The sequence below is a fragment of the Pseudophryne corroboree genome, chromosome 2 (genome assembly GCF_028390025.1).
Source record: "Pseudophryne corroboree isolate aPseCor3 chromosome 2, aPseCor3.hap2, whole genome shotgun sequence".
NCBI lineage: Eukaryota > Metazoa > Chordata > Amphibia > Anura > Myobatrachidae > Pseudophryne > Pseudophryne corroboree.
The window spans coordinates 274,755,455-274,767,298 of NC_086445.1; positions in this window are offsets into that span (position 1 = coordinate 274,755,455).

The following is an 11,844-nucleotide window of genomic DNA, read 5'->3' on the forward strand; positions in this document are numbered from 1 at the left end:
GACGGGGCACCAGCGATGAACGAGCGCATGGCCGCGCATCGTTCATCACTGGTGCCTCCACACTCAAAGATATGAACGGTATCTCGTTCATTGATGAACGAGATCGTTCATATCTTTGAGAGATATCGCCCAGTGTGTAGGGCCTATTAGACATGTTATTTAAGAAAGTGCTGGGACATCCAAGAAGAGAGCAGAGAGACAGTTGGAGATACAAGTGAGGAGAGATGGGGAGAGCTCCGGGGAGGAAAGGTAGATTTGATTATTATCCGCATAGAGATGATGGGGGTAATTCTGAGTTGATCGCAGCAGCAAGTTTGTTAGCAATTGGGCAAAACCATGGGGGTAATTCCAAGTTGATCGCAGCAGGAATTTAGGGGGTCATTCCGAGTTGTTCGCTCGCAAGCCGTTTTTAGCAGCATTGCACATGCTAAGCCGCCGCCTACTGGGAGTGAATCTTAGCATAGTAAAATTGCGAACGAAAGATTCGCAATATTGCGATTACACAAGTCTTAGCAGTTTCTGAGTAACTTCAACCTTACTCGGCATCTGCGATCAGTTCAGTGCTTGTCGTTCCTGGTTTGACGTCACAAACACACCCAGCGTTCGCCCAGACACTCCCCCGTTTCTCCGGCCACTCCTGCGTTTTTTCCGGAAACGGTAGCGTTTATTCCCACACGCCCATAAAACTGCCTATTTCCGCCCAGTAACACCCATTTCCTGTCAATCACATTACGATCGCCAGAACAAAGAAAATGCCGTGAGTAAAATTCCTAAGTGCATAGCAAATTTACTTGGCGCAGCCGCAGTGCGGACATTGCGCATGCGCATTAAGCGGAAAATTGCTGCGATGCGAAGATTTTTACCGAGCGAACAACTCGGAATGACCCCCTTAGTTAGCAATTGGGCAAAACCATGTGCACTGCAGGGGAGGCAGATTTAACATGTGCAGAGAGAGTTAGATTTGGGTGGGTTATTTTATTTCTGTGCAGGGTAAATACTGGCTGCTTTATTTTTACACTACAAATTATGGCCCTCATTCCGAGTTGATCGGTCGCAAGGCGAATTTAGCAGAGTTACACACGCTAAGCCGCCGCCTACTGGGAGTGAATCTTAGCTTCTTAAAATTGCGACCGATGTATTCGCAATATTGCGATTACTAACTACTTAGCAGTTTCAGAGTAGCTCCAGACTTACTCTGCCTGTGCGATCATTTCAGTGCTTGTCGTTCCTGGTTGACGTCACAAACACACCCAGCGTTCGCCCAGGCACTCCCACCGTTTCTCCGGCCACTCCTGCGTTTTTTCCGGAAACGGTAGCGTTTTCAGCCACACGCCCCTGAAACGCCGTGTTTCCGCCCAGTAACACCCATTTCCTGTCAATCACATTACGTTCGCCGGAGCGAAGAAAAAGCCGTGAGTAAAAATACTTTCTTCATAGTAAAGTTACTTGGCGCAGTCGCAGTGCGAACATTGCGCATGCGTACTAAGCGGATTTTCACTGCGATGCGATGAAAAATACCGAGCGAACAACTCGGAATGAGGGCCTATATTGCAGATTGAACACACCCCACCCAAATCTAACTCTCTCTGCACATGTTAAATCTGCCTCCCCTGCAGTGCACATGGTTTTGCCCAGTTGCTAACTAAATTCCTGCTGCGATCAACTTGGAATTACCCCCCATGTGCAGTGCAGGGGGGGCAGATATAACATTTGCAGAGAGAGTTAGATTTGGGTGGGTTATTTCGTTTCTGTACAGGGTAAATACTGGCTGCTTTATTTTTACACTGCAATTTGGATTTCAGTTTGAATACACCCCACCCAAATCTAACTCTCTCTGCACATGTTATATCTGTCCCCCCTGCAGTGCACATGGTGGGTAATTCCAAGTTGATCGCAGCAGGAAATTTTTTAGCAGTTGGGCTAAACCATGTGCACTGCAGGGGAGGCAGATATAACATGTGCAGAGAGAGTTAGATTTGGGTGGGGTGTGTTCAATCTGCAATCTAATTTGCAGTGTAAAAATAAAGCAGCCAGTATTTACCCTGCACAGAAACAAAATAACCCACCCAAATCTTACTCTCTCTACACATGTTATATCTGCCTCCCCTGCAGTGCACATGGTTTTGCCCAATTGCTATCAAAAATCCTGCTGCGATAAACTTGGAATTACCCCCATGGTTTTTCACAACTGCTAAGAAATTTGATGCTGCGATCAACTCAGAATTAGGCCCCATGGGGGTAATTCCAAGTTGATCGCGGCAGGAAATTTTTTAGCAGTTGGGCAAAACTATGTACACTGCAGGGGAGGAAGATATAACATGTGCAGAGAGAGTTAGATTTGGGTGTGGTGTGTTCAATCTGCAATCTAAATTGCAATGTAAAAATAAAGCAGCCAGTATTTACCCTGCACAGCAAGATAATAACCCACCCAAATCTAACTCTCTCTGCACATGTTGTATCTGTCTCCCCTGCAGTGCACATGGTTTTGCCCAACTGCTAACAAAATTCCTGCTGCGATCAACTCAGAATTACCCCCTATATTGGAAGTCAAAAGAACTGAGTTCACCTAAAGGGGACGTATAGAGGGAGAAAAGGAAGGACCAAGAACAGAACCTTGGGGGACACCTACAGTTGGGGGGGGGGGGGGTAGCCATGAGAGGAGACAGAGAAGGAGCAGTCAGGGAGGTAGGAGAACAGCCAAGAGATGGCAGTATCACACAGACCAATAGAGTGAAGGATTTGCAGAAGGAGTGGGTGGTCCACTGTCAAAAGCATCAGAGAGGTCAAGAAGAATAAGCAGAGAGTAGTGGCCTTTAGATTTGGCAGCATGGAGGTCATTGCAGACTTCTGTGGGGGAAGTTTCAGTGGAGTGAAGAGGACGGAAGCCAGACTGGAATGGGTCAAGCAGTGCGTGTGAGTAAAGAAAGACAGTAAGGCGGTTGTAGACAATACGCTCAAGGAATTTGGAGGCAAAAGGGAGGAGAGAGATGTCGGTAGTTGGAGAGGGTGTTTGGATCAAGGGTAGGTTTTATGAGAATAGGGGAGATGAGTGCATGCTTGAAAGCAGAGGGGATAGTGCCTGATGAGAGGGAGAGATTGAGAAGGGGAGCAAGATGGGAACAGGCAGGAGAGAGGTAGTGGAGGAGGCGGGAGGGGATAGGGTCAAGTGGGGAGAGGAACAGATGAGGGCCATCACTTCCTCACCAGATACATGAGAGAAAGATTTCAGAGTTGGTGAGAGGGATGGGGAGGGGTGTTAAAGGATAGGAGGTGGCTGGCTGCTGAGGACAGAGGAGGGAGTTGAAAGTGGTACTGTGCGTTTGAAGATTGGGAAGAGATGAGATTCTTGAAGTATGACTGGCAAGGGAGAGGGCAGCACTGAATGATGAAAACAAGTTTGAAATGTAGGAAGTCTTCCTTAAAGCGTGATCTCCTCCAGTGTCGCCCGGCAGTACGTGAGCATTTTTGCAGATATCTGGTGTATTTGGAGTGCCAGGGTTGAGATGTTAATTTGCCAGAGCATGAGAGAGAATAGGAGAGAGAAGTAAGTCGAACTGGGAGGATAAGGATGTGGTGTCAATAGCCTTTATGTTACGTCAAGTCATGGGTCTTCAACCAGCGTTCCACCAGCTGTTGTGGAACTACCCATCCAAGAATGCCCTGCCACAGTTCTGCTATTAAGGTATGCTAAAACTGTGGCAGGCAATGCTGGGGTGTGTAGTTCCACAGCAGCTGGAGGGCTGCAGGTTGAAGACCCATGCGCTAAGTGATGGTAGCCTTAGGAGGTAGAGATGGGGAAGCAGAGAGAGAAGTTAAAGGAGAGCAAGTGGTGGTCAGAGATGGAATAGGGAGTTGGAGAAATCAGAAATATCACAACGTTGAGTGAAGACCGGATCCAGTGAGCCCCCATTCACATTGGAGGGTGAGGAGGTCCACTGCTAGAGACCAAGTGAAGGTGTGAGGTTAAGGAGTTTTAAGGTAGGGGATTTTGTGAGAGTAGCAATAGGGATGTTGAAATCGCCCAAGATAATGGAAGGAATGTCAGAAGAGAGGAAGTGAGTAAGCCAGGAAGCAAAGTTGTCGAGGAATTAGAAGGCAACGTCGGGGGGGGTTAAATGACAGCTACTCGAAGATTGACAGTTTGGAGGAGGCGTATGGAGCGTGGACCTCAAATGTACAGAATGTAAGTGACGGTTCTGGGTGAGTTGGTAGAAGTAACTAGAGCATAAAAGGGCCCCAACACCATCACCATGGCGACTCCTGGGTTGGGGGTGGGTGAGGCCCCCAGCTGAGAGAGCAGCAGGGGAAGTAGTGTCGGAGTAATCCAGGTTTAAGTAATGGCTAGTAGATGCAGGGAGTTGGCGATGAAAAGGTCATTAGTGGGGACCAGTTTGTAACAAACATCTAGCATTCCAGAGGGCATAGGATAGGGGATATGAGTTTGTGGCAGAGATGTGAATGAGTTTATCAGGGTTGCTGTAGCATTGATGTGAGAATAACTTGGAGGGCAGGGAAATAAGAGAGTAGTGGTGGTGCAGGTGCCTAAGCTGGGAATGGAAACTGCAGGAGGTGGGCAGGGACGGAGTTCAGTGTGATGTGTATGAGGGTGTGGTGAGATGACAGGGAGAAGAGGGAGCAGGGCTGAGTGGTGAGGTAGTAGGTCCATGGTGTGGTAGAGGTGAATGAAAGTGGGGTAACAGGAGAGGAGGGGAAAGGAAATAGAGGGGTGGAAGGGAGAAAGGATAAGCTATAGGAGGCTAGGGGAAGGACAAAGGCAGAAAAAGGGGGCAAGATACATGATTAGAAACACAGTGATACACAATGAGTGATAGCGGGAGGAGAAGAAAACCTGGACAGTGTGGAGTAGGTAAATAGGTGGAGGGAAATAGGAACTAGTCTAGGAGTGGAGGCTGTAAGGGAGTCAGAGCAGAAGATTTGCAGTTGAGAAAAGCAGTTTAAGCTCACTGCTGTAAATTTAGTTTTATAGTGAAACAAGCGTGGATAGTATGGGTGCAGAAATGGATTTGGACTGTAAGAAATGAGAGGATGTGAGTGAGGTAGGGGCATTTTAAGAGAGGAGGGTACCTGTGTGCAGCCTCCATTGCGGACCCCCTCCTCTCCGACAGTTAGTAGTTTATGCCAGAGTCTACTGCACATGCGCTAGTCTCTGTGAATATGGCCAGGGCCGAAACTAGGATTTTCGTCACCCGTGGCAAGGTAGTAATTTGTCCAAGTAAGGTAGTTCAGTGTTATTTAATCAGATTAAACAATCAGGAGGTGGATGATATGAATAGTAAGCAGTTCTTCAGTTTTCTGAGGTTTTTTTTTTTTTGATAGATTGATCTCCTTCCGTTTCTCTTCTGTTTCAATTTGAATGCTGCAGTTATGTGTCAATTTTATCAAACTTTGATAAATATGCACACTTCGATAATATAGTCACAGCCTACAGGATGGAACTCAAAGCAGGCTTGAGAGTAAGTGCTGTGGATCAGTTGTTATCCAAAAGATTGAAGCTGCACTTTTATTGCTGGCCACTGGGTGGCGTCTGGACAAAAAGGGAACACCATGACACTAACAATTAATGAAAAGGGAATGATCACATGAGTATCAATCATTGGTGAGTCAACCTTCGATGGCCACAATCATCAATGGTTTACCTCAACACATTCACATAGACACCATGTTTCCCCACCAATGGTCTTTCCTGCTCTATGACTTTCTGAAATGCAGGCCAATCAGAGCTTAGGGGTGGCTTCAGGGGTGCACCAAGGGGAGGAGCTATGCTCCGTATCCCAGCCGGCACCTAGTAGGGAGTAAAGAAAACATTGGGGAGAGCTATGCACTCTATGCCATCGATGGTGGATACGTTTTTGGGTCTTCACCATTTTTGAGGGAAGGGTGCGGGATTCCATTTGTCCTCGGTGCATAAAAGCATGCGAGGGCAGGGCCACACTTCATCCAAAACCTAGCAGCCACTAAGAGCCGTGATAGTTGCGGGGTCTTACACTGCTACTAAATGAACATTTAGGCCCTTCATATTGTAGATAATTCAGAAAAAGCACATTTTTACTAATACATGAATCATTAAAAGATTTAAAAAAATGACCAATAAGGCATTTAATAATCAAGGTGACTATGAAATACAACGAAATGTACATATAATCAACTTGCCCTTCAAAACCCTTATATCAGTCATAGTCTTTTTATGTTGCATGCAATTTATTATTGTGTTTTTAAGATTGGATATATTGATGAATAATGAGTACTTATGGAATTAATTAATTTATAAATAAATGAAATCACTTATCTGATTATTCTGCCAGAGTAATTTGTATTTATAAGTTTTTATATATTTTTTTGCAATTAAATTTGTTTTCCTGTCCAGCACATATGCTACTGGTGCTCCCACAGAGCCTGATTCAGGAGCTCCTGCAGCTGTGTCTATTGGTAGGCGCTCGTCTGCAACTTTATGCAAATGCCGATACAAACTCCTTCCCTTGTGTACATCCTTGTACACACAGCAACAGAGATTGGTGCTTCCTTACACATCATCATCCGTCACACTACTAAAACTAGTACCCGCCCTATGGCAAGTGCAGTCTCTCCGTCCTAAGGGCCTAATTCAAGGTTGATTGCAAAACAATATTTTCCTCTAATGGGCATAACCGTGTGCACTGCAGGTGGGGCAGATATAACATGTACAGAGAGTTAGATTTGTGTGGGTTATATTGTTTCTGTGCAGGGTAAATACTGGCTGCTTTATTTTTACACTGCAATTTAGATTTCAGTTTGAACACACCCCATCCAACTCTCTCTGCATATATTTTATCTCTCCCACCTGCAGTGCAAGATGGTTTTGCCCATTAGAGGAAAATAATGTTTTGCAATCAACCTTGAATTAGGCCCTATGTGAGCTGTCAAGTGTATGTGTAAACAACCACTCACACCAACATGCCTGCAACACTCCCATAGCACAGATCATTTCCACAGGTGCGCTAAGACACCTCTCTGTCCCCTTGCGATCTTCAACGCAGGAATTAGGGATGCCTCCTGCCGCCGCAGTTTAGCTGGTCCCACAGGAGGCCCGCTGCCATGTTCCCGATCACGGCGGCTGCATGTGACGTCACGCAGCCGCCACGATCGCGCCCCCGCGGCAGAGGCAAACGCAGGATTTATTCAGGGGGGTTTCCGTGGGTGTGTATCTGTGAATGTGTATATGTGTGTGTGTGTGTGTATATATATATATATATATATATATATATATATATATATATATATATATATATATATATCCGGTGAAATACAGACGAATGGAATCCCGATATCCGCAGGTATTCCCACTTGGTTAGTTGCTCCACGCCACCAACCGAGTGGGAATCTAACCTGTGGTGAGCGAAGCGAGCAACCGTGCCCACAGCGAGCCCACGAGGGTTCTCGCCACCTCGCTTCGGACAGACGGGATGCCACTGAGAGCTGGCATCCCGTGTGCTGGTAAAACATACTGATATTTTATATATATATATATATATATATATATATATATATACAAAGAAAAGAGGCGGCACTCCCAGCGTTTTTTAAAGTGCAAAAAAATCTTTAGTCATGAACGACGTTTCGGGGGGTCTCACCCCGTCATCAGGATAACATGTGCATGTTACAAGAACAAACATTTATACTTACATGCCGCCCGTACCTCGCCCGCCGCCGGCCGCAGTCCACGGACGCCCGCATCTCCTTCCGGGTTCAGGACCCTGACGTCACCGGAAACAGTGAGGTCACGTGAATCTGCGCCGGGAGGTCTGGGGAAAACGAGCAGCATGCATTTACACATCACCATAGTAACAATATGTAAAAACATGTGAACACAAAAATAAGATGTGAGGAAAAAGCCCCACAATAAAAATCAGTGTAAAACAATATTATAGTGACAATAAACATTAAAAAGCACAAAACGTGGACTAAACAACATATATAAAAATCAATAATGCAGATACTTGATAATAACAGGTCCGGAACATAACAAACCTGTCTGTGTTTAACCTATGCTTTTACTAAACTTGAGTGTAATATCTCATGGTTAACCGATTACAATACATTATGTGTGCTGACTCTACTGCCATACCAGCCTTAGAGTCAGTAAATTGAAAAAATGACGAACTGGACTATGATGTTCCTATTCAAATACACTAGACAATTAACAAACTACAGCATGGAATCTGCCCATAGTTAAAGATATAAATTATAAGAATAATTAGAATAATTTAAATGAACGCAGACAAGCTTAAAGATTCATTCAGCCCCTTGGGGTTCACGGTGTCAAGGGTAAAAATCCACCATGCCTCCAATTGTAACAGCTTCTTACCCCGGTCACCTCCTCGCAATGACTTGGGCACCTGTGCAATCATTCTATATCTCAATGCCGCTAAGCTATGTCTGGCCTGCGCAAAATGCCTGGCCACAGCTTGATCGCTGGTGCCAGATAACAATGCTGCCCTAATGGCCGTCCTGTGTTGGGCAATCCTTTCTTTGAATTGCCTTTCTGTCTTGCCCACGTAATGTAAACCACAGGGGCAAGACAGCAGGTAAACCACAAACTTTGAAGTACAGGACAAAGCTGGTTTAATGAAAAATACCTTCCCGGAAAATGGATGATTGAACCTATTGCCTGTAATCAATGCACTACAGGTCGTGCACCCCGTGCATTTGAAGCAACCTCCTTTTCTGGACAAAAAATGCTGTTTAGGTGGCCCCATCCCAGTGATGTCTGTACGGACTACCCGATCTTTGATGTTGGGGCCCCTAGTAAAGCTAGGCAAGAGACGTGAATTATGCAAGGATGGTAATTCAGGCTCTGAGTTAATGATGGGCCAAAGCTGTTTGGCCCTTTTGCATGTGTGTTTACTTTTACTGGTATAGCGATTAACCCAAGGGACTGACTGTGTTACTGCTGTTCTTGGTTCTTTTTGCTTCAGTAATGCAGAACACAGAGTCTACAATTGGTTGAACACCACCAACAGACCACCAAGAGGCACGACACACTTTACTAAAATCAGAGGCCAGAGAGCCACCACCTACTCTAGCACTTCAGCCAGCGACAGTGACCAAGCACAAGCTCCGAAAAATGTCCCTTTAGGCGTGGATACCCGAGCCTACAAGGCCGGGTCCAGAACAAACGCACGAGAAGGGGGAGGCAGGCGGAGAGGCAGAGGCGCAAGCAAGCCACCGAGGGGTCGAAGGACCTAATTTTCAATTTATCTAGCCACCCTCTGACTGAAGCTGAGACACAGGTGTTGGCGAAGGGTCTCAGTTTTGTTCCCACACATGTTCATCAAGACTTCCAGTGGAAAGTGGACAATTTTAAGTTTCATAGAAAACTTAAAATCAGAGAGTTCTTTGACAAAAGTAAAAACAAAAATAAATGTCTCAGTGGAACGACTGATGTGAGTGAAGAAGATGGCATAGATGGTATGCAGGTTGTTAAAAAATTTAAACCTGCATCAACGTTTGACCCACAGTCATTCAATCCTTCAGTCCGGACATTCCACAGATTGTTGGACACCTGTAGCCAGGAACCCCCTGCGAATGCCCCATATATTCATCATAATCTGTCAAGGGATGAGAGGTCCGCCTTGAATGATTTAAGTAACCGTCAAGACATTATCATAAGGGGAGCCGATAAGGGGGGAGCCGTGGTGGTCATGGACCTCCACGGCTTCATTTTTGGGATTCATTTTCTCATGGAGGGCACCCCAGCAAGTTATTTATAGGTGACGCTGTCCCTTTGAGTGCCGGGTTGTATCGTTTTATATATATATATATATATATATATATATATAAATAATATACATAACTTGTGTGTGTATATATATATATATATATATATATATATATATTTCTCTAACGTCCTATTGGATGCTGGGGACTCCGTAAGGACCATGGGGAATAGACGGGCTCCGCAGGAGACAGGGCACTCTAAGAAAGAATTAGGTCTACTGGTGTGCACTGGCTCCTCCCTCTATGTCCCTCCTCCAGACCCCAGTTAGAATCTGTGCCCGGACAGAGCTGGGTGCACTTTAGTGAGCTCTCCTGAGCTTGCTAATAAGAAAGTATTTTGTTAGGTTTTTTATTTTCAGAGAGATCTGCTGGCAACAGACTCTCTGCTACGTGGGACTGAGGGGAGAGAAGCAAACCTACTAACTGCGGATAGGTTGTGCTTCTTAGGCTACTGGACACCATTAGCTCCAGAGGGATCGAACACAGAAACTCACCCTTGGTCGTCCGTTCCCGGAGCCGCGCCGCCGTCCCCCTCGCAGAGCCAGAAGGCAGAAGCCGGCGAGAGAAGCAAGAAGACTTCAAAATCGGTGGCAGAAGACTCCTGTCTTCATATGAGGTAGCGCACAGCACTGCAGCTGTGCGCCATTGCTCCCACATTAAACCCGCACACTCCGCTAGGGTGCAGGGCGCAGGGGGGGGGGGGGTGTCCTGGGCAGCAATTGAGTACCTCCTGGCAAATAGAGCATATATACAGCTGGGCACTGTCTATATGCATGAGCCCCCGCCATTATTTTTACACAAAATCGCGGGACAGAATCCCGCCGCTGAGGGGGCGGGGCTTCTTCCTCAGCACTCACCAGCGCCATTTTCTCTCCACAGCTCTGCTGAGAGGAAGCTCCCCAGGCTCTCCCCTGCAGAATCACGGTAGAAAGAGGGTAAAAAGAGAGGGGGGGCACATAAATTTAGCGCAAAATCACTAATACAGCAGCTACTGGGTAAACACTAAGTTACTGTGTAATTCCTGGGTTATATAGCGCTGGGGTGTGTGCTGGCATACTCTCTCTCTGTCTCTCCAAAAGGCCTTGTGGGGGGTCTGTCCTCAAATAGAGCATCCCCTGTGTGTGTGGTGTGTCGGTACGATTGTGTCGACATGTTTGACGAGGAAGGCTATGTGGAAGCAGAGCAGGTGCAGATGAATGTGGGGTCGCCGCCGACGGCGCCGACACCTGATTGGATGGATATGTGGAAGGTGTTAAATGATAATGTAAACTCCTTGCATAAAAGGTTGGATAAAGCTGAAGCCTTGGGACAGTCAGAGTCTCAACCCATGCCTGATTCTACAGCGCAGAGGCCGTCAGGGTCTCAGAAGCGCCCACTATCCCAGATTGTTGACACAGATATCGACACGGATTCTGACTCCAGTGTCGATGGCGATGATGCAAAGTTGCAGCCTAAATTGGCTAAAGCCATCCGCTACATGATTATAGCAATGAAGGATGTATTGCACATTTCAGAGGTAAACCCTGTCCCTGACAAGAGGGTTTATATGTTTGGGGAAAAAAGGCAAGAAGTGACTTTTCCCCCTTCACATGAGTTAAATGAGTTATGTGAAAAAGCTTGGGAATCTCCAGATAGGAAAGTGCAGATTTCCAAACGGTTACTTATGGCGTATCCTTTCCCGCCAACGGACAGGTTACGCTGGGAATCATCCCCTAGGGTAGACAAAGCTTTGACACGCTTATCTAAGAAGGTAGCCCTGCCGTCACAGGATACGGCCACCCTAAAAGATCCTGCGGATAGAAAAAAGGAAGGTATCCTGAAGTCTGTTTATACACATTCAGGTACACTACTAAGGCCGGCAATTGCGTCGGCCTGGATGTGTAGTGCTGTAGCAGCATGGACAGATACTCTATCTGAGGAACTTGATACCTTGGACAAGTATACTATATTACTGACCCTGGGGCATATAAAAGAGGCTGTCCTATATATGAGGGATGCCCAGAGAGACATTTGCCTACTGGGCTCTAGAATAAATGCAATGTCAATTTCTGCCAGAAGAGTCCTATGGAC